The sequence below is a fragment of the Callithrix jacchus genome, chromosome 2 (genome assembly GCF_049354715.1).
Source record: "Callithrix jacchus isolate 240 chromosome 2, calJac240_pri, whole genome shotgun sequence".
NCBI classification, from domain to species: Eukaryota; Metazoa; Chordata; class Mammalia; order Primates; family Cebidae; genus Callithrix; species Callithrix jacchus.
The window spans coordinates 172,743,174-172,768,340 of NC_133503.1; the positions used below are offsets into that span (position 1 = coordinate 172,743,174).

Here is a 25,167-nt window from a genome sequence, read left to right on the forward strand (position 1 = left end):
TTTAAAATCTCTGACCCTTGGATTCCTCACCTGTACAATGAATGAGATGGAGTAGAATCTCTCTGCAGTAACTTCCTGATGTAATGTCTCCGATTCCCGCACGCTGTTTTGAAGCAGCAGAAGCTCTGCAGAGAGTCAACATCAAAGTGTGAGTGAGGCAGTTCCTGTAAACAGTTACATGGTCCTGCCCTGCTGACTGTGTCTGAAATTCCCCTCCACCATCTCTGAGCTGTTAGGGATTTGTTTTGAGTTAATTTTCTGGCAAGATGCCACTTGCCAAAAGGTCCCTTCTGGTGCACTAAGAGGACTGTTTTCAGCTTGGATTGAGCCATTCATTATTTGCCTTGGAAATGCTTTCTTCTCAAGCTAGTCACTGGTTCAGTGCTCACAGTTTTTGGTCCCAAAGATAGCTACACCTCTAAATAAAGTAAGTGCTGAAACTAGACACTTTGGGATGCTGAGGCGGGAGAATCACCTGAGCTCAGCAGTTCAAGACCAGCCTTGGCAACATAACGACCTGTCTCTACTAAAAATACAAAAATTAGCTAGGCGAGGCAGCATGTGCCTGTAGTCCCAACTACATCACTTGAGCCCAGGAGGTTGAAGCTGCAGTGAGCTGGCATGCAATGGCTGGGCAACAGAGTGACACCGTGTCTTAAAAATAAATAGAGAAAGACAAACATGTGAGGCTGGCGCTTGGACATGTTTTATAGAGTAGCATCTCATGGGACCAAGGGACAAAGCAGCTCTGATGCTCGTCTAACCAACATGCAGCTGGTCTCATTAGCTGGAATACAGATGAGGTCACATTTTCATACTTGCATTGTCCTGCCCTCTAGCACTCATCTACTGATTGCAAAAACTGGGCTCTCGCTGGGCGCAGTGCCTCACACCTGTAATCCCAGCAATTTGGGAAGGCGAGGTGGGCAGCTCATGAGATAAGGAGTTCAAGACTAGCCTGGCCAATATAGTGAAATCCCATCTCTATTAAAAATACAAAAATTAGCCAGGCATGGTGGCATGCATCTTTAGTCCCAGATAGGCTGATACAGAATAATTGCTTGAACCCAGGAGGCAGAGGTTGCAGTGAGCCAAGATCACGCCACTGCTCTCCAGCCCGGGTGATAGAACAAGACTCCATCTCAAAAACAACAACAACAACAACAACAAAACTGGGCTCTCACTTTCAAATTCTCCTTCCCACCTCATCTCAGTCATTTCCGGGAATCCTTACATGGGTTCTTCTGTATATCCACAAACAAAAATGTGGTCTGGGAAATAAGGGTAACAATGGTCATAGAGCATCTTGGCTCAAACCAGGGATATGCAAGTCATAGAGAAAAAAATCTAGGGCCTTGAAAACAATCATCATCTTTTTTATTTTTGAGACAGGGTCTCCCTCGTCACCCAGGCTGGAGTGCAGTGGTGCAATTTCAGCTCACTGTAGCCTCAGCCTCCTGGACTCAAGCCATCCTTCCACCTCACCCTCCTGAGTAGCTGGGACCACAGGCACGTGCTGCCATGCTTCGTGAATTTTCATTGTTGTTGCTGTTGTTTTTGGTTTTGAGACAGAGTCTCACTCTATTGCCTAGACTGGACTACAGTGGTGCAATCTCGGCTCATTCCAACCTCCACCTCCCAGGTTCGAATGATTCTTATACCTCAGCCTCCTTGGTAGCTGAGACTACAGGTAGGCCCCACCAAGCCCAGCTAATTTTTGTCTTTTTAATAGAGACGGAGGGGTGAGGGTGGGGGTCCGTTATGTTGGTCAGGCTGGTCTTGAACTCCTGACCTCAGGTGATCTGCCCACCTTGGCCTCCCAAAGTGCTGAGATTACAGACATGAGCCACCGTGCTTGACCCAAACTTTTTGTATTTTTGTAGAGACAGGATCTCACTATTTTGCCCAGGGTGGTCTCACACTCCTGGGCTCAAGGGATCCTCCCGCCTCAGCCTCCCAAAGTGCTGGGATTACAGGTGTGAGCCACTGTGCCAGGCCACAATAACCGTGATTACAAGGTTTGTCCACCTTAGTTTGCCTGATCAGGAGTGAGAGAAAAATCTAGACAGTCTCCACAGAGAAGATGAAACATTGGCTGGCTCTCAAAGAATGAATGCTGGAGTCAATCACGATGGCTTTTGGGGAAGACCTGATGAAGCAGATGCCCCATACCTAGCCCACAACTGACTGGGCCTCCCCACTCCAAACTTCAGTTGGAGCACTTGTTCATTCATTCTATATTTTTTAATCTTCTATTTTTTAAAAATGTCCTAATTTCAAAATTAAGGCAAAAAGGACCAGTTGCGGTGACTCACACCTGAAATCCCAGCACTTTGGGAGGCCGAGGTGAGCAGATCACAAGGTCAGGAGATCAAGATCTTCCTGGCTAGCACAGTGAAACCTCGTCTCTACTAAAAATACAAAAAATTAGCTGGGCACACACCTATAGTCCCAGCTACTTGGGAGGTGAGGCAAGAGAATCGCTTGAACCTGGGAGGCAGAGCTTGCAGTGAGCCGAGATCGTGCCATTGCACTCCAGCCTGCATGACAGAGCAAGACTCAGTATCAGAAAAATAAATAAATAAATAAATAAAAATTAAGGCCAAAAGATAATTGCATGTCCTTTCACTGTCATGCTGGAGCATTGTCTAACAGGTCCACCCAAGTGTTATTCATCTAGAGAATATACCTTTGTTTGACTTGTTAATTACTATTATTAAGGTCCAGATTCTACGATGTTACCTTTTAACTTGTAGGTTTTTGTCTGTTAGAGATGCAAATGATTCCTATTCTGTAGAAAAGACAACCCTAAAGATTGTAGTTTATTCAGCAGTAGGACATAAACTAGATTTCCCTTTAACCTAGCTAATTTATTTCAGCATGTCTTTTCTGCTACATCAACCTCTGTCCTTGAATTCTCCTTCAGCCAGTTTTATTATCTTTCTGGTCCCTTCATTAAGTGAGTTAGATTAATATTTGACACATGTTTACTATATATTTGATGACAGCATGTTTTTAACTCTTAGAAAATTATCCTTTGGCATTCATTTAACAAATATGTATTTAACAATTTTTTTTTTTTTTGAGATGGAGTCTCGTTCTGTTGCCCAGGCTGGAGTGCAGTGGTGCAATCTCGGCTCACTGCAACCTCTGCCTCCTGGGTTCAATCAATTTTGCCTCAGCCTCCCAAGTAGCTGGGATTGCAGGTGTGTGCCACCACATCCAGCTAATTTTTGTATTTTTAGTACAGATGCGGTTTCACCAAAATGGCCAGGCTGGTCACGAACTCCTGACCTCAGGTGATCCACCTGCCTCAGCCTCCCAAAGTGCTGGAATTACAAGCATGAGCCACCGAGCCTGGCCTATTGAACAACTATTATGGGCATCTTAGTATTTTTAGGCTGCTAGAACAGAATACCATAGACTGGGTGGCTTATAAACAACAGAAATGTATTTCTAACAGTTCTGGTCGTATTATAACACCGGCATATTTGGTATCTGGTGAGAGCCTACTTGCTGGTTCACAGATGGCCTCCCAAAACAAAAGGGGCAAAGGAGCTCTCTGGAGCTTCTTTTATAAGGGCACTAATTTTATTTATGAATGTACTATCCTCAAGACCTAATCAATTCCCAAAGATTCACATCTCCTAATATCATCATACTAGGGATTAGGAGTTCAACATATAAATTTTAAGGTAAGCCTGGGCAACAATGGCAAAACCTCATCTCTACAAAAATATATGTGTGTGTGTGTGTGTGTGTGTGTATGCACACACAAAAAAAAAAATTAGCCTAGTATGGTGGCACCCATCAAGTTCAAGCTACTTGGGGCAGGAGCTGAGGCAGGGAGGATCACTTGAGCCCCAGAGGTCAAGGCTGCAGTGAGGCACTGGAAACGGTCTCAGTTTGTCACCCTGTCTCAAAAAAAAATTGGGAAAACACAGGGGTAGGAGAAATTACATAGAACAAGATAGAAATGGTCTTTGTCCTCATAGAGCAAACATTCTGAAGGGAGAAATATTGCAAATACAGCAATAAATTGTAGGCTATGATTAGGGCAATGAAGAAAAATGCATAAAGTTCTGTGACCGAGATTATTGGGATAGGCAGTCCCAGCAGGCCTCTCTGAGAAGGTGACATGAAGCTGAGACTCAAAAGACAGAAGCCAGCTCTGCAAAGAGGGAGTGGAGAAAGGTTCCAAGAAGAGGAACACAACAAGGGCAAGGACCCTGCAGTGGGGCCAGCTTCAGAGTGTCCTGGGAACTAGAAGGCCAGATGACTAGGGTGGGACCCATCAAAGGAAAGATGGCCTGAGATATAGTCAAAGAGGTAGTGTGGAAGTTAGACTTGTATTTATTTATCTATTTATTTGGAGATGGAGTCCCACTCTATCACCCAGGCTGGAATGCAATGGCACGATCTTGGCTCACTGCAACTTCTGCCTCCTGGGTTCAAGCGATTCTCTTGCCTCAGCCTCCAGAGTAGCTGGAATTACAGGCACTCACCACCACGCCTGGCTAATTTTTGTATTTTTAGTAGAGATGGAGTTTCACCATATTGGCCAGGCTGGTATCGAACTCCTGACCTCATGATCCGCCCACCTTGGCCTCCCAATATACTGGGATTACAGGCATGAGCCACCAGGCCCAGCCAAAGAAGTTAGACTTTTAATGTCAGGATTTCATTTACTAAGAACTAAAGAGGGAAAAGAGGACTGATCACCACCTAGAAGCCGGGTGGCTTTTACATCTTAATTATTATATTATACTATTTTTGAGACAGGGTCTCCCTCTGTCACCCAGGCTGGAGTGCAGTGGCTCAAATACAGCTCACTGCATCCTTGACCTCCTGGACACAGGCGATCCTCCCACCTCAGCCTCCTGGGTACCTGAGACTACAGACATGCACCACCAAGCCTGGCTAATTTTTTATATTTTTTGTAGAGTTGGGATTTTACCATTTTACCCAGACTGGTCTTGAACTCCTAGGCTCAAGCAATCCACCCACATTGGCTTCCCAAAGTGCTAGAATTACAGGCATGAGCCACCATGCTGGGCCACACCTTAGTTATTTTCATATATCAGATTATTGGTTTTCTTTTAGCTTTCTTAATATTAACATCATAATACATTGTATTATTATTAACATGGTACAATACATTTCTCAAAAATAAAAGATTGATCCTGGTACAATACTATAACTGTTCCACTAAACTCAGATTATTTCAATTTCTCCAGTTTTTCCACTATATTATTTTTTCTGTTCCAGGATACCACATTGCGCATTTATCATATCTCCCCAGCCCCCTCTAATCTGTGACAGTTTCACAGCCTTTCCTTGTTTTTCTTGACTGTGGCACCCTGAAGAGTGCCGGGTATTTTGGAGACTAGTTCTCAGTTGGGATTTGTCTGATGTCAGAGGTCAAGTGACATGCATTATTTTACTTTATCGTTGTTGTTGTTGTTCTTGGCTGACAAAAAAAAAAAAAAATCCTGGCTGAGAACTGTCTTGTGACACTCAGGTGAGGAGGGATTTTGTGTTTGGTGAGAAAGGAGAAGGTTCATGAAACTGAGGTAGAGGAGAAGGATTTCATATTATTTCACAAAGAAGGAGAAACATGATTATAAGTGAGTAGATTCAGAAGTCTGCCTTCCGGCCGGGCACAGTGGCTCATGCCTGTAATCCCAGCACTTTGGAGGCCGAGGTGGGTGGATCACCTGAGGTCAGGAGTTCAAGACCAGCCTGGGCAACATGGCGAAACCCCGTTTCTACTAAAAATACAAAAATTCAGCTAGGAGTAGTGGTGCATGCCTGTAATCCCAGTTACTCAGGAGGCTGAGGCAGGAGAATCACTTGAACCTGGGAGGCGGAGGTTGCAGTGAGCCGCAATTGTGCCATTGCACTCCAGCCTGGGCAACAGAGCAAGACTCTTGTCTCAAAAAAAAAAAAAATCTGGCTTCCGTCAGAAAGGCTAATAGCATGCATATCAAAAATGGGACACAGTGTCCAGCAAAATCTTAAAAAGCTGGGGTTTCACTAAGATTTTAACTCTCTCATAGGGAGTTTAAGTAGTATGAAGCTCTATTGTAGGCTTGTTTTCTTTCAACAGTAGGTAAAGATAGTGTTACACACAATTAGATTTGAATTGATTCCAAGACTAGGGGAAGTTGGCAAAGGGTTTTAGACCACAGACTGGTATTCCAAGCTAAAGAAACAGCAGAGTGAAAGGCACGAAGGCATGAGGGAGCACTCGGCACAATCAGGTCATCGGACTGCTTGAAGGGTAGGATGAACAAGGAAAACTGAGAAATAAGGTTAGAAGAGTCAGGGGTCAGAGCAGGAAGGGCTTCTGCACCATGTTAAAGTATTTGGGATCTTATAAATGATCCAGAAGTCACCAGTTCACTTCATTCTCAATCATGGTCCAAAATCCAACCCTATTCCCTATTGAATTACCTTGCAAGTTCAAGTCACACACTTCAAGGAATCACCAGGCGAAGGTAAGTTGCAAGTTCACTATTTGCTCAGGCAACATTCCTTATCAGTTGGTCAAGAGTGTTAGCTAATGTGTTATGAAAAACAGCACCTTATTGCTGTCGGATTGGCCGTCACCAATACTTACTTTGTTTGTACTACTGGGAGGAGTGGTTGTGTGGCTCAGGCATCCTCACTGATTTCTCATACTGATTGTGTGGTTACATACTCTCTTTTTCTCTAGATCTTTCTACCTTCTCCTTTATATTTGCTTTAGCACATTCCACTAACCATTAAAGACTGATTCAATCTCAAGCCCTTTTCTCGCCCTGTGCTCTTTCTCCATATGTGATTTTACCTAGCCTTGTGCTTCCCTTGCTAGCTATATCCTGAAAATTTATTTATTATTTATGTTTCTTGAGACAGAGTCTTGCTATGTTGCCCAGGCTGCAGTGCAATGGCACAGTCTCCACTCACTGCAACCTCCACCTACCAGGGTCAAGCCATTCTCCAGCCTCAGCCTCCTGAATAGCTGGAATTACAGAGGCCTGCCCCTGCACCTGGCTGATTTTCGTGTATTTAGTAGAGACAGGGTTTCGCCATGTTGGCCACACTGGTTTCAAACTCCTGATCTCAGGTGATCCACCCGCCTCAACCTCCCAAAGTGCTGAGATTACAGGTATGAGCCACCATGCCCGGGCAATGTCCTGAAAATTTAAAAATCCATTCCACCTGAATTGCCACCTGCAGTCTAGACTGCATTTCCAACTCTCTCCTGGCCTCCGACCTTTCTATGACACATGCTCCTCAAACTCAGCCTGTCAAAAACAAAACTTTGTATCTTCCTTTCCTCCACCAATATCTACTCCTCCCTCCTTCCTTCAGCTGTTACGACAGTCAATCACCTAATTTCCCAAATGAGAGCACTTAGAGTCATCTTTGATGTCCCCTTCTTTGTTATTTCCCACATCTTATCTGCTGCTCAAATTTGTCGATTTGTTTGTTTTTCTGTTTGAGACAGGATCTCACTCTGCTGCCTACCCGAAGTGCAGTGGGGCAATCTCAGCTCACTGCAGCCTCGACCTCCCAGACTCAAGCAGTCCTCCCACCTCAGCCTCCCAAGTAGCTGGGACTACAGGTGAGTGCCACCACAACTGGCTACTTTTTGTATTTTTTGTAGAGACGAGGTTTCGCCGTGTGCCCAGGCTGGCTTCAAACTCCCGTGAGCCACCAGGTCTGGCCAAATTTGTCAATTTTTAAACCTATGATTTCCCCATATACTTGATTTCACATCTTCATCTCTCATCTGAACTATGATTTCATCATAGCACTTACCACTCTCTGGAGCGATCTATTCGAGATACATCTGTGTTGAGGAATAGGCACCAGATGCCCTGTGGTGCTAGTTCTTCTCCATGACTGTATGAAACTTGGGCAAGCGCCATAGTTTGTCATTCATTCTAAGAGGTAAAAAAAAATACCGATTACTTTCAGCCACAAAAAAAACTAATGTTAGAAATGAATACATCTCTTGCAGTGTAACAATGGGAACTCTTGACTTTATGTCAACTTAGAGCATCTTCCTTGCCTCAGCGTGGCCTGCTCAAGGCAGAAGCAGGCAGTCAAGGAAAGGGTGATTGCGTGCTTCTGTTTTTCCTCTGGCAGCCTCTCCTCCACAGCCCGTGCTTTCTGGGACTTCTGACCCTCCAGGCTTAGAGTTTCTCTGAACATGTTAAATGATTTGAGATGATGCTTCTCTCCTGGTTACTCCGATGGGCTGGCCAGGAAGCTCTCTGACTGTGCCTCTTTACTTGGTATTGGGGGATGGCCTCTGCTTCAGCTGGTCACTCATCACCCCATAGCATGGTGTGGCCATCTCCACACTCTCTCTGTTGGTTCCCATCATACTCTCGGGCAAGATCTCTTTTTTTCTCTCTCTCTTTTTTTTTTTTTGAGACAGAGTTTCGCTCTTGTTACCCAGGCTGGAGTGCAATGGTGCGATCTCGGCTCACCGCAACCTCCGCCTCCTGGGTTCAGGCAATTCTCCTGCCTCAGCCTCCTGAGTAGCTGGGATTACAGGCACGCGCCACTATGCCCAGCTAATTTTTTTTGTAGGTTTAGTAGAGACGGGGTTTCACCATGTTGGCCAGGTTGGTCTCGATCTCTTGAATTCGTGACCCGCCCACCTCGGCCTCCCAAAGTGCTGGGATTACAGGCTTGAACCACCGCGCCCGGCTGCGTCTGCCTTCTTTAACTTAGCATTATGTTTTCAAGGTTCATCCATGATTTAGCATGCGTCAGTACATCATTCCTTTTAATGACTGAAAATATTCCATTGTTTGGGTATACTACATTTTGTTTATTTATGTTTATTGATGGACATTTGGGTTGTTTCCACTTGTTGGCTATTATGAATAATGCTGCTATGAACATTCATGTGCAAGTTTTTGTATGAATGTATGTTTTCATCTCTCTTGGGTGCATACATAGGAGTACAATTGCCTGGTCATATAGTGACTGTGTTTCAATTTTTGAGGAACTGCCAAACTGTTTTCCAACATGGCTGCACCATTTTACAATTCCATCAGCAATGTGTGAGAGTTTCTAATTTCTCCATATCCTGGCTGGCGCTTCCTGATTTGTCTCTTTGCTATTTTACCCATCTAGTGGGCAAGAAGTAGTATTTCACTGAGGCTTTGATTTGTATTTTCCTAATACCTGATGATGGTAAGCAGCTTTTCATGTACTTATTAGCCCTTTGTATATCTTCTTTAGAGCAGGTCTATTCAAATCCTTTGCCCATCTTTTTTTTTCGGCTTCTATTTTTGTTCAGGGGGTACATGTCCACGCTTGTTACATGGGTAACAAACCAATGATCTCATCATCCAGATAGTGAGCATAGTACCCAATAGGTAGTTTTTCAACCCTCTCCCTTCTTCCATCCTCCCTCCTCTAGTAGCCCCCGTGTCAGTGGGCAAGGAGGCTCATGCCTTTAATCCCAGCAATTTGGGAGGCCAGCAAAGGAGGACAGCTTGTCCCCAAGAATTTGAGAACAGCATATTCTCAAATTCTTGAGGGCAACATAGTGAGACTCCATCTCTACAAAAAAAAAAAAATTATTTAGCCAGGTGTGGTGGCACATGCCTATAGTCCCAGCTACTCAGGAGGCTGAGTTAGGAGGATTACTTAAGCCCTGGAGGTTGAGGCTTCAGTGAGCCGAGATCACGCCACTGCACTCCAACCTGAGTAACAGAGGGAGACTCTGTCTCAAAAATTAAAAAAGTGATGATTGTTATCAAGGCCCTAGATTTTTTTCCCTATGACTTGCATATTCCTGGTTTGAGCAAAGACACTTTATTACCCTTGTAATGTGGCTATACATAAGGGCCCATGTGAGGATTCCCAGAAGTAATTGAGATGGGGTGGGAAGAAGAATTTGAAAGGGAAAGACCAGTTTTTACAATCAGCAGATGAGTGCTAGGGGACAGGACAATGCAAGTATGAAAATGTGACCTCATCCCAGTGTTACTGTTCCCATCTTATATCCTGTGTACTCAATTTTTAGCTCCCACTTATAAGTTAGAACATGTGGCCGGGCACAATGGCTCATGCCTGTAATCCCAGCACTTTGGGAGGCCGAGGCAGGCAGATCACGAGGTCAGGAGATCAAGACCATCCTGGCCAACATAGTGAAACCCTATCTCTACTAAAAATTCAAAAAATTAGCCTGGTGTGGTGGCACGCACTTGTAGTCCCTGCTACTGGGGAGGCTAAGGCAGGAGAATCACTTGAACCCAGGAGGCAGAGGTTGCAGTGAGTGGAGACCATGCCATTGCACTCCAGCCTGGGTGACAGAGCGAGACTCTGTCTCAAAAAAGAACGTGGTTTGGTTTTCTGTTCCTGCATGAATTCACTTAGGATAATGGCCTCCACCTGCATCCATGTTACCACAAAGGATATGATTTCATTCTTTTTTATGGCTGTATAGTATTCCATGGTGTATATGTACCACATTTTCTTTATCTAGTCTACTGTTCATTGGCACCTAGGTTGATTCCTTGTCTTTAATATGGTGAATAGTGCCTTGATAAACATATGCATGCACATATCTTTTTGGTAGAATGACTTACTTTCATTTGGGTAGATACCCAGTAATAAGATTGCTGGATTGAATGGTAGTCCTGTTTTAAATTGAGAAATCTCCCAACTGCTTTCCATGGGGACTGAACTAATTTACATTCCCACCAACAGTGTATAACATTCCCTTTTCTATGCAACCTCAGCAACATCTGTTATTTTTTGACATTTTAATAGTCACTCTGAGTGATGCTAGATGGTATCTAATTGTGGTTTTGATTTGTATTTCTTCAATGATTAGTGATGTTGGGCATTTTTTCATGTATTTGTTGGCTGCATGTGTATCTTCTTTTGAGAAGTGTCTGTTCATGTCCTTTGACCATTTTTTAATGAGGTTGCTTGTTGAATTAAGTTTCCATATAGATTCTGAACCTCAGACTTTTATTGGATGCATAGTTTGCAAATATTTTCTCCCATTCCATGGGTCAGCTGTTTAGTCTGTTTACAGTTTTGGGGTTTTTGTTGTTGTTGTTTGTTTGTTTTTTGCTATGCAGAAATTCTTTATTTTACTTAGGTTCCACTTGTCAACTTTTTGTTGCAATTACTTTTGGGTACTTCATTATAAACTCTTTGTCAAGGCCAATGTCCAGAATAGTATTTCCTAGGTTTTCTTCTAGAATTTGTAGAGTTTTAGGTCTTATGTTTAAGACTTCAATCCATCATGAGTTAATTTTTTTATATGGTGAAAGCAGAGGTCCAGTTTCATTCTTCTGCAAATGGCTAGCCAGTTAGCCCAGCACCATTTATTGAATAGGGAGTACCTTTGACATTGCTTGTTATTGTCAACTTTGTTGAAGATCATATGGTTGTAGATGCGTGGCTTATTTCTGGGTTCACTATCCTTGGTCAATGCATCTGCTTTTGTGCAAGTACCATGCTGTTTTAGCTTCTGTAGCCTTACAATTTGAATTTGGGTAGTGTGATGCCTCTACCTTTGTTATTTTTGTTTAGGATTGCTTTGGCTATCCCCTTTTGCCCATTTTTCAACTGGGTTTTTTGTGCTTTGTTGAATTGTTAGAATTCTTTATATCTTCTGATCCTATCCTCCTTTCTAAAGCCAGCTGAAAGGCATCACCAACTATGGTCTTGCCCCTGGGTATTTTTCAAACTATGGTAGGCTAGGACAGGGGACCTTTGTCAAGCTTTTTAGGTAGTTCTCTTGCAAGAATGGCACATTAACCACTCTCTCCAAAGAAATCCTTCCTCTCCAATCTTTTTTTTTTTAAGACAGGGTCTTGCTCTGTCACCCGGACTGGAGTGCAGTGGTACGATCTTGGCTCACAGCAGCCTCAATCTCCCAGACTCAAGCAATCTTTCCACCTCAGTCTCCTGAGTAGCTGGGATCACAGGCTTGCCCTACCATGCTTTGCTAATTTTTGTAGAGACAGGGTCTCGCCATGTTGCCCAGGCTCGTCTTGAACTCCTGGGCTGAGGCAATCCTCCCACCTTGGCCTTGAGCCACCATACTCAGCCATCATTTCCAGACTTTTTGATCTTCAACTCAATATTTTATGACTTTGAGGTGGATGAAGGGACAAGAATAACACAAATAGTTTCATCTGCTACCTTTCCAGGTCCTACATAGTTAGGGTGACTAATTTATCATCCAAACCAGAACACTTTTGGATGAAAGGAGGTACGGGCCAGGCTCAGTGGCTAATGCCTGTAATCCCAGCACTTTGGGAGGCAGAGATGAGTGGATCACCTGAAGTCAGAAGTTTGAGACCAGCCTGGCCAATGTTGTGAAACCCATCTCTACTAAAAATACAAAAACTTAGCGGGGCATGGTTGTGCATGCCTGTAATCCCAGCTACTCAGGAGGCTGAGGCAGGAGAATTGCTTGAACCCAGGAGGTGGAGGTTGCAGTGAGCCAATATTGTACTACCACACTCCAGCCGGGCAACAAGAGTGAAACTCCATCAAAAGAAAAGAAAGATAGAAAGAAAAAAGAATGAAAGAAGGATAAGAAAGAAGGAAAGAGAAAGAAAAGACAACAGAAAGAAAGAAAGGAAGAAAAGAAGGAAGGAAGAGAAAGAAAGAAGAAAGGTACTAAAATAATAAAAGTAATGTGATTGGAATTTTTATTTATTAAATGATAGGTTGACTTTATTTTATCAGTGGAGTTACCTATAATAAAATTCTCTTCAAACCCTACTTTCAAAAATACAGTGTCCTAAAAAATAAAAAATATCAAAACTCTGTATAGCAAGAATATTTTCACATTGACTATCTAAACAATAAAAAATACCCTAAGCACTCCCAATTCTCCCAGTATAAATTCATGCACCATAACCAGTTCCTCTCAGCCATGCTCCTTCCCTGTCTTATGGCTCACAGGAACCTTCAGCTCTCCTTCAATGCTTGGGAGCCACAGGAAATGTAAGGGATATTTCCTGACTGTGTCTAACTAGTCTCATGATGCCACCATCTCTTCTGTTCTCATGTGGTCGTGGGTCACATCTGCCAATCTGCCACCTACTTAAAATTCTAGACGAGAAGCAAAGCAGACGTCCATGTTGCTCTTAGATCTGCAGACTTAAAGGGGGTTCTTATCCCCCAGGCCTACTGATAGTAAGGGTTGGGGGCGTAGTATATGGCCCTTACACTCTTCCTAACTCTTTTGTAGTTGGGGAGAGAAAGACTCAGGAAAAAAAGATTCCTGCCATTTGCAAATCCTTTCAAGTTTTCCATCTTAGGTGAAACTCTCAGCTCTGAAATTGGAAGCTGAGTCTACTCCATCCATTTCTGGCTTTCTCCTGAGACTCATGGTATGCCCATGTTCCCTGGTCTGAACAAGGTGATCAGAGGAGAAAAAAAACACAACGCCACTTTATTATTCAGGAATATACGTACACGTGTGTATGTGTGTGATATTTGTATTTTTACATCAACTTATTGAAGGAGTAGACACTTAGAAGGAAACACTCTATGTGGTCACTAGACCACCACTGATACTTAAGAGTTCTCTCCTCTGTTATCCAATTCCTCGTCCCCCTGAATGCTGGGGAGGGCAGCACCTGAATGAGGTGCCCCCCAGCCCCTCAGATAGATGACAATTACTTTTTGTTTTGTTTTGTTTTTAATAAATTAAGATGGGGTTTCACCATGTTGGCCAGGTTGGTCTGGAACTGCTGACCTCAGGTGATCCGCCCACCTTGGCCTCCCAAAGTGCTGGGATTACAGGTGTGAGCCACCGTGCCTGGCCTAGATGGCAATTTCTCTACCCAAATCTGTGTTTCTAAATGGTTGCAGCTTTAGTGCACCGGCCAATGAAAGGTTGAAATAATCTTCCACTGACCATAACTGCTGGGCAGGGACATAAATAACAAAACAAGGAGCAATTCCTGATGAATCGCTGGGTCTCTTGGTTTCTTTTTTTCTTTTCTTTTCTTTTCTTTTTTTTTTTTTCCTGAGACTGAGTCTCACTCTGTCACCCAGACAGGAGTGTAGTGGCATGATCTCGTTCACCACAGCCTCTGCCTCCTGGGTTCAAGCAATTCTCTGCCTCATCCTCCCAAGTAGCTGGGATTACAGGCACCTGCCACCACACCTGGGTAATTTTTCTATTTTTAGTAGAGATGGGGTTTCACCATCTTGGCTAGGCTGGTCTTGAACTGCTGACCTTGTGATCCACCTGCCTCGGCCTCCCAAAGTGCTGGGATTACATGTGTGAGCCACTGCACTTGGAAGAATTGCTGGGTTTCTTGTGTACCTCCCTACTCTCATCATGTGGCAGCAACCTCATTTCCCTTTTCACAGTGTCATTTACCCCAACCGACACCATTACCCTTTTTTGCCTGTTCATGGCTAGGAGAGAAATCATTATTGTGTCCCCTATGAGAAATATTTCTCCCTTAGAGAGTAAGACCACCATCTGAGCATGGTGGCTCACCCCTGTAATCCCAGCACTTTGAGAGGCCAAGGTGGGAGGATTTCTTGAGCCCATGAGTTGGAGAGCAGCCTGGGCAACACAGTGAGACCACATCCCTATTTTTTAACAAAAGTTCTTAAAAATCAAAAATAAATAAATAGGCCAGGCATGGTGGTGCACACCTGTAATCCCAGCTACTCAGGAGGCTAAAGCAGGAGAATCACTTGAACCCTGGAGGTGGAGGTTGCAAGGAGCCAAGATTGAGCCACTGCAATCAGCTTGGGTGACAGAGCAAGACTCCATCTCAAAAAATAAAAGATAAAATAAAATAAATAAATAAGAGAGTAAGGCCACTAAGACAGCAAAGCCCAGAGTTGCATCACAGAAAGCAAATATTTTATAATTGAATAATAGGTAAAACTTTGAAAGGCAGCACTGCCAAATCCTCTACCTGTATTTCCTTCTAGGTAGCAGATGCTTCAAGTTACTAAGTACATGATAAAACTAGTTAACTGCTAGCACGGTACCCCATTGTCTTTCTACTTTTTTTCTGAAGTGAGTTCCTTAACTGAAGACTTATCTCACTCAGACACTTGGACCATTATTGTATCTGCTGGGTCATACAGACCAATTGGTACCTCCTCTTCTTCTGCAGTCTGGATGAGCTAGAGAGACTTCTCTTGTTCTGTACTCAAATAAGGCTGGCAGATCTGGGCTCACCAGGTAAATGGGTTGAAGCAGGGCAACCAAATGGGCTCTCTGTTCCCTCTAATATGCAAGGAGCCCTATCAATTGGAGAGGATTCTCTATCAGTGTTTCAGTCTACTAGGTGCTCTTCTAGAATTTATTTTTCTTTCTGTTTTTAGAGACAGGGTCTTGTTCTGTCACCCAGCCTGGAGTGCAGTGGTGCAATCACTGCTCACTATAACCTTGAATTCTCAGGATCTAGTGACCCTCCCATCTCAGCCTCCTGAGGAGCTAGAAGTACAGGTGTGCATCACCACACCCAGCCAATATTTACATTTTTTGTGGAGACAGGGTCTCGCTGAGTTGCCGAGGCTAGTCTCAAATTTGTAGTTTCAAGTGACTCTCCCACTTTGGCCTCCCCAAACCCTGGGATTACAGGCATGAGCCATGGAGCCCAACCCTCCCCCGGAAGATTAACTAAGGTAGCATGTCCTTGTATTTCCACAGGATTTATTTAGAAGATATCTAGATCAACATCTGTGATACTGGTTCTTCCTACTCCCCAGGCCTCATGTGTATGCTATATTCAATGTAGACCAGCCTTATGTCTTATGGGATGGTGAGATGGTCAAGATCCCCATTGGACTCAACATATCCCTGAGGCAGCGTGATAAAGATATATATTTCTACTAAGTGAAAGCTAACTATTTCTGGAATACCCTTTATCAGAATGGGGAAGAAAATACACTTGCTAGATCAGTTGCTGGTGCCAGGGACTTTGTTCATATGCTCCAGAACGGAGACTATGTCATGGCCGGTCACTTGGGAGGAGTTATCAACTAATTTGGCTTATATAATCCACCGTTGTTTTCGGAATCCATCCATTCTCATACTGGCCATTCTGAGGAACTTAGCTGTAGCTTCAAAATCTTTAACGATGGGACTGATGTTTGTGATTCCCCTAGAGCTGTGGTATAGGTTTTGACTGATTCCCCTAGAGCTGTGGTATTGGTTTTGATTGATTCCCCTAGATGTGTGGTATTGGTTTTGATTGATTCCCCTAGAGGTGTGTATTGGCTTTGATTTATTATTCTGGTAGGGAGAAGAAACCTCAATGGTTCCCCCTTGGCTCTTCCAACCACAGTTATTCTTACTGTATGTGTCGGAGAGCCACTGTGGGGACCAGCCCACAGTGCTCATTACCAGTCCAACTCAGTGCTGAATTCCAGATCTGGAGAAATAATTACTGGGCTTTTTGTAAAAAGACCCAGGTTAAAATCCTACTTACCACCTGATGACCATTAGACTCCCTGCAGGCAGGAACTACAGCAGATTCATGTATTTCATGTAAGTTCAGAGCCAATATTCACTACTCTCTGAGAGGTTTACGTCTCTCCCTTGCCCCGATACACATTTATCTGGGTAAATAGTTCCTTTGAGAAAGGCAAGCAGGAGGTTTCAAGTAGGCAACTGAGGTGTTATACGGGTCCTTCCTTGTAGGCATTTGATGTTCTCTCCATCCTGTTCTGGTTCTGTTACCAATCTCAGGCCTATGAATTGGAAGAGGAGCTATGTCTACCATGGTGTTTCCAATCAGGCCTCCATTTTCTCTGAGACGGGGTCTTGCTCTGTCACCAGGCTGGAGTGCAGTGGCGCAATCGCGGCCACTCCTAGGCTCAAAGCTGAAGCTTTATTTGGTTTGGGTTAGTTATTCACATCACAGAAAACTTGCCCAGGTCATCTGTTGATCTCATTACCATGGATGCCATAGCAGAGATTTGGAGGATCAGACCCTTGTCAAACATTTTTGCCATGCCTGCCCTAGAGCCTAATGCAACCACTCCCATGTTGCCTCCAGTAGTTAAATAATTGGCATCACTTGTACTCTGCGGCAGCTCACTCCCAGCTATCTGCTGATAATAGAAAACAAGTTTTAACTTCAGCATTTTCCTACCAGCAATTCTAGCCTGCAGGCTTCTGATATATTTCTGATAAGCTGGCCCCTATTTAGGGGGTTAAGAGTGGCCGAGGGACCTCCTCCAAAGTGCCTGGCTGCTGGGAACAATAAGGCCATTGTGGGAGGAGAGGCGGGAGGCAGCCTGCTGGCTCAGCCAAGTGCGCCATGGTGGGACCTCACCCAAAGCCTGCCCTCCTCTCTGTTCTCTCCCCGGGAATTGTGAGAAGCAGGGACACCCTCCTAGCCCTCTCACCTCGCCTGCTGGCCAAGCTGGCCAAATCAGCAGCACCTACAGTGTCCTCAAGCCCTGCCCACATTGACATCCAGACTGCCATGTTTCTCCAGGAAGCAGGGGTCATGTGGGCCAGGCCAGGAGGGGTGGGGGTGATGAGACAGGATGTATGCCTATGACCCTCTGCAAGGGAGACAGGAAGGCCACAGAGGATTCCTGGTGTCAGTCCTGGCACCCACAGGCAAGAAGGGCTTAGGAGATTCTGAGAGCAGTGACAGGCAGGGTCCCTGCCCACAGGCCTCCTTTCCCATACTCATTCCATAAAGCTGCTCCCTGAGGAGGTCTGGTGCTGGTGGCCTCACCCTCTGGGGTTGGGACCCTGGCAGGCAGTGTGGTGCGATGGTGTAAGAACCAAATTGACAGTCAGGCAAACAGTGCCAGTTACACCCTGCCCCTTCTGAACCATGGGAGCTTGTCCTTTGTCCATCTGAGCCCCAGTTTCCTCATCTGAAAAATGAGGATAATTTTATACAGTGACATAATAGTGATGAAACAGAACACCTAAGACACACCGGCCCTCAACAAACCACCTGTGGCCTGGATATCCTGTCTTTATCTCCTGCCATGGTACCCAAATATTTCAGAACTTGGTAAAGATGGGTTCTTCAATTTCAAAGCCCAGTGACGTAAGAGTCTTCCAAGCTCTGTGAAGGAAGTGCAGCCTGGGGGTAAGTGGGCAAGAAATGCTTGCCAGATGTTTAATGGCATTCAGATATTGATTGATTGACATTCAGCCCTTATATCCCCCATTCCATATCCTTCTGTGCATTTTTTGGAGCCATCGGAATATTATATTTCCAAAACTCCCTCATCAGCTGGGTATTGGATAGATAGGTTCTGCCACTGAAGGGAGATAGAAGGTAGGAAGAAGATGACCCCTAGCCTGCATTGACTGTGGCAGAAGCAGCCAATTGCAGGCACCAAAGGGGCTGCAGCAGAATGCCAGCTCCAATCGCAGCAGCAGTGACAGCTCCTACTCAGGCCACTTCTCCTCTGGAGCAGCTTAGCAGAGAGCATGAACTCACAGATGTCAGCCCCAAGTGGTAGCAGGTCCCTAATCTCTAGATAAACCCATGTCTCCATTTTACAACTCCAGCCCTTACAAAATGTTTGTAACCAGTCCCCTGCATTCAAGCCCTTTCTGCTTGAAATATCTAGAATGGCTTATGTTTTTTTGTTGTTGTTTTTTGGGTTTTTGTTTTGTTTTGTTTTGTTTTTTTACTAGACTCCTGATTGACACAACAGGCTTGAAAAAGCCAGTCTAGAACTGTCTCCTAATATTTTTGAATTCCTCTCTTTACATCAGTTGGGTTCACAGCTCAGGCTGCCAATTAGAATCACCTAGAAGCTTAAAAACACTGATGCCAGCCAGGCACAGTGGCTTATGCCTGTATTCCCAGCCCTTTGGGAGGCCAAAGTGGAAAGATTGCTTGAGCTCAGGAGTTCAAGACCAACCTGGGCAACAAAGTGACATGGCAAGACCTCATCTCTACTAAAAATTTAAAAAAAAAAGCTGGCATAGTGTTGTGCACCTGTGGTCCCAGCTACTCAGGAGGCTGAGGTATGAGGATCACTTGAACACAGCGGGCCGGAGGATGCAGTGAGACAAGATCACACCACTGCACTCCAGTCTGGGCAACAGAGTGAGACCCTGTCTCTCACACACACACACAAACACCACACTTATGCCTATATCCCCTATACTTCTAGAGATCATTACTGAATTGCTCAGACACCAGTGCTCTTTACACTCACCCAGATGATTTCAATGTGCAGCCAGCTTTGAGATCTACTGCTCCCTTTTTAAACATTTTCTCTGAGACAGTGTCTTGCTTTGTCACCAGGCTGGAGTGCAGCAGTGCAATCACAGCTCACTGCAATCTCCACCTCCTGGGCTCAAGCGATTCTCCTGCCTCAGCCTCCTGAGTAGCTAGGATCACAGGCATGTGCCTGTAATCCTAATTTTTTGTTTTTTTTTTTTGTTTTTCTTTGTTTTGTTTTCACAGAGGTTACCTGAGAAATTTTTTGTATTTTTTTGCAGAGATGGGGGTTTCACCATATTGCCCAGGCTGGTCTTGAACTCCTGGTCTCAAGTGATCTGCCTGACTCGGCCTCCCAAAATGCTGGGATTACAGTCATGAGCCATTGAGCCCAGCCTGAGATCCACTGCTCTCTGTCATGCCAAGCTGTTTCTGGCCTTTCCCTATGATTCCTAATGGACCACCAGTGGATCCAGGGCTACATCAGCCAACTCCAGCAAACTGAGAACAATTATTAAGCTATTATCAATGTATGAGATTTCAAGTGATTTAATTTTCTTTCTTATACTTTTCTGAATTGTTTTGATGAACATTGTTTAAAATTATTTTGGCCAAGGTAGGCGGATCACAAGGTCAGGAGATCGAGACCATCCTGGCCAACAAGGTGAAACCCCATCTCTACTAAAAATACAAAAAAAATTAGCTGAGTGGGGTGGCACACACCTGTAGTCCCAGCTACTCAGGGGGCTGAGGAAGGAGAATTGCTTGAACCCAAGAGGCAGAGGTTACAGTGAGCCGAGATTGCGCCACTGCACTACAGCCTGGGCAACAGTGTGAGACTCTGTCTTGAAAAAAAATTATTTTGAACTCTATTTTCACAAAGAGAAATGGTCTTCCTGTCTTCTCTAGCATGTAACTATACCCACATCACTAACTCTAGCCCAAACTAAAATTATACTCTATGAGCCTTGTTTATATCTCCTCAAAATTCATTCTTAGACATATCATCGGGGCTTTTGAAAATGCAAATAAGCAACAGGTTACAGATATGTAGCGATATGTTCTCCTCATTGTTGTGGTTATGTTCTGGGTGAATGGAGCCTCAGGCTGGCCACTCCCAATTCTAAGCAGTCTCATCTTTAACCCAGCGTGCTGCACAAATAGTCATTTTCTATTATCATTTCCTGGCTCATTTCCCATCCTGCTCAATCCCTCCCTGCTCCACCCCAGGCCATGTGGTATTTGTATTTGGGTTACTGGCATAGCAAAATGAGAAGTAGGTCATGTAGCAATTCCTATTCCAAGGGAGGTACTGCCTCTTTAGGCAGAGGAGAGGCAACCCAACCTTTGTGGGCAAGGGTTATTTTTGTTTTGTTTTGTTTTGTTTCTGTTATTTTTGTTGTTGTTTCTTGAGACTGAGTCTCACTCTGTTGCCCAGGTGGGAGTGCTGTGGGATCTTGGCTCACTGCAACCTCCACCTCCCAGGTTTAAGTGATTCTCATGCCTCAGCCTCCCGAGTAGCAGGGATTACAGGCATCTGCCACCTTGCCCAGCTAATTTTTATATTTTTAGTAGAAACCAGGTTTCAACATGTCAGCAAGGCTGGTCTTGAACTCCTGACCTCAAGTGATCTGCTCTCCTTGGCCTCCCAAAGTGCTGGGATTACAGGCCACCACACCCAGCCTGGGCAAGGGTTCTTCTTGAGGCAACACTCTTGAACTCAACTTTTGAGTTTCAGAAGTCTTTGAGGATTGGGATTTGCTGCTGCTGTTGTTAACCTAACTGAGACCCCTGATTTTGCTTTCTAATTTAATCTAATCCAGTGCTTCCCCACTTTCTTCATAGCATGGCCCAGCCTAACCCATACTACCTCTAGGTCACGATACCAAGCTGTGTCATCAAACCCAGAGACACCAAACTGTCATGCCTTTGGGCTGCTGTCCATGCCATTTCCTCTGGATGATATATTCTTTTCTCCTTCTCCTTGTCCTTCTCCTTGTCCTTCTCCTTCTCCTTCTGCTTCTCCTTCTCCTCCTCCTCCTCTTTCTCCTTCTCCTTCTTCTTCCTTTTCTTCTTCCTCCTCCTCTTCTTCTTTCTTGTTTCCTCCTCCTCCTCCTTCTTTTTTTCTTTTTGAAACAGAGTTTTGCTCTTGTTGCCCAGGTTGGAGTGCAATGGCGCCATCTCGGCTCACTGCAACCTCTGCCTCCCAGGTTCAAGTGATTCTCCTGCCTCAGCCTCCCAAGTAGCTGGGATTACAGGCATGTGCCACCACACCTGGCTAATTTTTTGTATTTTTAGTAGAGACAGGAAGTTCTCCATGTTGGTCAGGCTGGTCTCAAACTCCCGACCTCAGGTGATCCACCTGCCTGGGCCTCCCAAAGTGCTGGGATTACAGGCATGAGCCACCGCACCTGGCCAAAACTTCTCTTTTTTCTTTTGAGACGGAGTCTCAGTCTGTCGGTCAGGCTGGAATGCAGTGGCATGACTTCGGCTCACTGCACCCTCTGCCTCCAGGGTTCAAGCGATTCTTCTGACTCAGCCTCCTGAGTAGCTGGCCTACTTTAGGCCACCACGGCTAATTTCTTAGGTGATATATTCTTAAGGTTAGATAAGCCCTGGAAACATGTGGGTATTTCTTATATACCTCACACTTTGTTAGATTCTAGTGCTATATACATTACTCCCCAGCCTGTGCCATCAGCTCTTAGTAGCCTGCCCCAATGTCATCTCCCTCACAAATTTTTTTTTTGAGACAAAGTCTTGCTCTCTCGCTTAGGCTGGAGCACAGTGGTGCAATCTTGGCTCACTGCAACCTCCTCCTCCCGGATTCAAGCAATTCTCCTGCTTCAGGCTCCCGAGTAGCTGGGATTGCAGGCAGGCATCACCACATACCACTAATTTTTGTATTTTTAATAGAGATGAGGTTTCACCATTTCGCCAGGTTGGTCTCCAGCTCCTGGGCTCAAGTGATCTGCCTGCCTCGGCCTCCCACAGTGCTGGGATTACAGGTGCGAGCCACCGTGCCTGGCCCTCCTGCATAAATTTTTTTCCTGGACTTCCCCACAGATAAAATTAATGATTTTTCTCATTCTTTGTTCCAACACAGTTATTTCCACATGAAATAAACCCTTGGCACTCATAAATTTAAAATTCCTACTTTAGGCAATTCAAAAGTTACCCTACAAAGTGAGTCTATGGGGTGTCATCATCTGTCATTTTGCCAAAGCACAAATGGGAATCATTCTCACTAAAGACCTGGAGAAAAGAGTCCACTTCCTCTTGGAAGCCTTGCCTGATACTCCCTCCTACTCAGCCTCAGATTGGTAGCCCTCTGACTCAGTTGGGATACTTCCAGCTCCGATGGAAAACGGGAATAACCATTTACTTTCTGCACAACAGAGTCCGAGGTGGGTGGTTCCAGGGTTTGCTCAGCTCCTCGACAATGTCAGGGGTCTGGATCAGGACTTTTGCAAGTCTCTTGGCCAAGTGCACATCATCACATGCATCACATATCAGTACCTCTAAATAGCAGCTCCCCACATAACCTCCTTTCAGGTGATAGAGACAGAAGACAGCCAAGGGTCCCGAGTGAAACTCTGCCTTCAAGCCTAAAACAGCCTGAAGGCTAAAAAAACGGTCTGCTGCTCTCCATTGAAGCCTGCTCTTTCCCATCTGATTCTGAATAACGCCCACCTGTGCACTGGGAGGATAGGGTGGAGCCTTGGGAAGTTCACACCGTTTGTAGCAGGGAGGAGTCTGGCCTCTTCAGTGCCTGGGTGGTAACCTGAGATTCAGTCTGTGAGGCGGGAGGTTGTTGGCAAGACCCCTTTCACTTTGCTGAGAGTTTTTCTTTCTTTTTCCTTTTTGCCCAATAAATTCCATTTTCCTCACCCTTCTATGTGTCCAGGAGCCTAATCTTTCCTGGTTGTCAAGAGCCCAGTTTTAGCTGAACTAAGGATGAAGTTCTGCATCACAGGTGGGATGAAAAGATAGGCCTCCTTTCCATCTCACGTTTTACCACAAAGCAAAAAGCTGTCCTAAAACTCCATTGACTTTTCCTTTCATTTAATCAGCCAGAGTTTGGTCATGTGCCTAACCCGAAACCAAATACTAGAACCAGTAAACCAGATGACATGCTTGATTGTGATCTGATCTTTCAGGCCAGCAGCAGCAGCAGCAGCAGCAGCAGCAGCACTTGGGAACTTGTTAGAAATGCAAATTCTTGGGCCAGGCACAGTGGCTCACCCGTAATCCCAGCACTGTGGGAGGCCGAGGCAGGCAGATCATTTGAGGCCAGGAGTTCAAGACCAGCCCTAGCCAACATGGTGAAACCCTGTCTCTACTAAAAATACAAACATTAGCTGGGCATGGTGAAGTGTGCCTGTAGTCCCAGCTACTTGGGAGGCTGAGGCAGGAGAACTGCTTGAACCCAGGAGGCAGGGGATGCAGTGAGCTGAGATCGCAGAGTAACACTCTGCGTCAAAAAAAGGAAAAAAAAGCAAATTCTTAGGCTTCACCTAGACCTACTGAATCAGAAACTCTGGGGATGGAGCCAGGATCCGGGTTTTCACAAGCCTTCCAGGTGACTCATGCAAGCCAAAATTTGGAATCACTGGCTTAGTTGTATCATAGTTAACTCTGAGCCTGGGGTAGGGACATGAGCATCTGCCTTTTAGAAAAAATCCAGAGTCTATAAACTAAGGAAGAAGAGAGTGATGCTGTTGGGTAGATGGCACTCTCCTATTATTTCCGTTTCAATAATGACAATTACATTTCTTTACCAGTGGATTTTCTTGCTAACTCCCTGACTCAACTGCATGCTTCCTGAGAGCACAAACTTTGTCTTTTAATAGCATTTCTGTTCCTAGCACAATAGAAGGCGCTCAATCAATGTATGCTGGACAAATGGATAAATGGTAAAGTGGTCTCTCCTTTCTAATTGCCCGCCCCCTTAACAGCTGCTTCCTGCTGCTTTCCACTTAAAGAACATTTTCACATCAGTTCATGTCAGTGAGCCAAGAGCTGTCTCTACCAGGGGGTCTGAGAACAATTATTCATTTGCATATGGGCACAAGTGGAGACTCTGGCTTTCTGAATGCATGTTGGACCTTTATGTGCATTCATTTCTGTTCGAGTGTCCTTGGAGAGCACTGCTGTACAATAACAGAGCTGAACACGATTGTTAGCTGAGTTCTGGCTGCTGATTCCCTACTGGCAATCTTTCTCAGAGGCAGCTGTGTACTCAGAGTCAACACGACCTGGAAATAAGCCTCCAGGCTTCATCCACAGCAAGAGCAGCATCGAGGCAATGGCCGATAGCTGCCCTCATTTTGTTCTTCCCAGCACAGTGACCTGGACAAGCCTCTTGGGCTTTCCGAAGGCACTTGTATTAGGTGCGAAGGACAGAAACCCAAATGCAAAGTGGTGAGAACAGAGAGATAGGGGAAGACCTACAGGCACATATACCTGCAAAGTCCCAGGGCAGTGTCAGTTTCAGCTGCAGCTGGATCCATATGCTCAACGTCCTCCGGAATCTTCTTCTTCATTGCTCAAACGGATCTCTTCTAGATGGCTTCATTCTCCCGTAAGCTTTCACAAAATAAGCCAGGAGCAGCTCCAGACTTACATACCATCCACTTGGCATTCGCAGCAGAAAGTCCCTCTCACAACAGAGTCAGCAAAAGTCCTGGAGCTGACTCTCTTAAGTCACATGAACATTCCAGGGTAATCAATGGCCTAGGCTGGCATAAGTGCCCCGCTTGGAGCAGGGGTATTGGGCTTCACCTAGACCTACTGAATCAGAATGGGATCAGAATGGGATCAATCTCACCTAAACCAGAGGGACTTACAGTGAAAAAGGTGTATCCCCCAGCCCCCCCGCCCCCGCCAACCCCGCCACGCCACCAAATCATAGTGCTGTTACCAGAGGAGGGGGGAATGGCTGCAGAAGAGGCAAAACCCACAGAGGTCCCATCTGCCACTGTTTTTT

General features: G+C 45.0%; 1 long non-coding RNA gene across 1 annotated transcript; it reads right to left on the minus strand.

The window, feature by feature from the left end:
* Positions 1-29: 29 nt before the first annotated feature.
* On the minus strand, positions 30-24,841 carry LOC128931393 (uncharacterized). The gene is made up of 3 exons (XR_008479744.2): positions 24,645-24,841; positions 7,810-7,934; positions 30-125 (listed from the first exon to the last, which is right to left on the minus strand). It is a non-coding gene; the product is annotated as an uncharacterized LOC128931393 (long non-coding RNA).
* Positions 24,842-25,167: the final 326 nt, after the last annotated feature.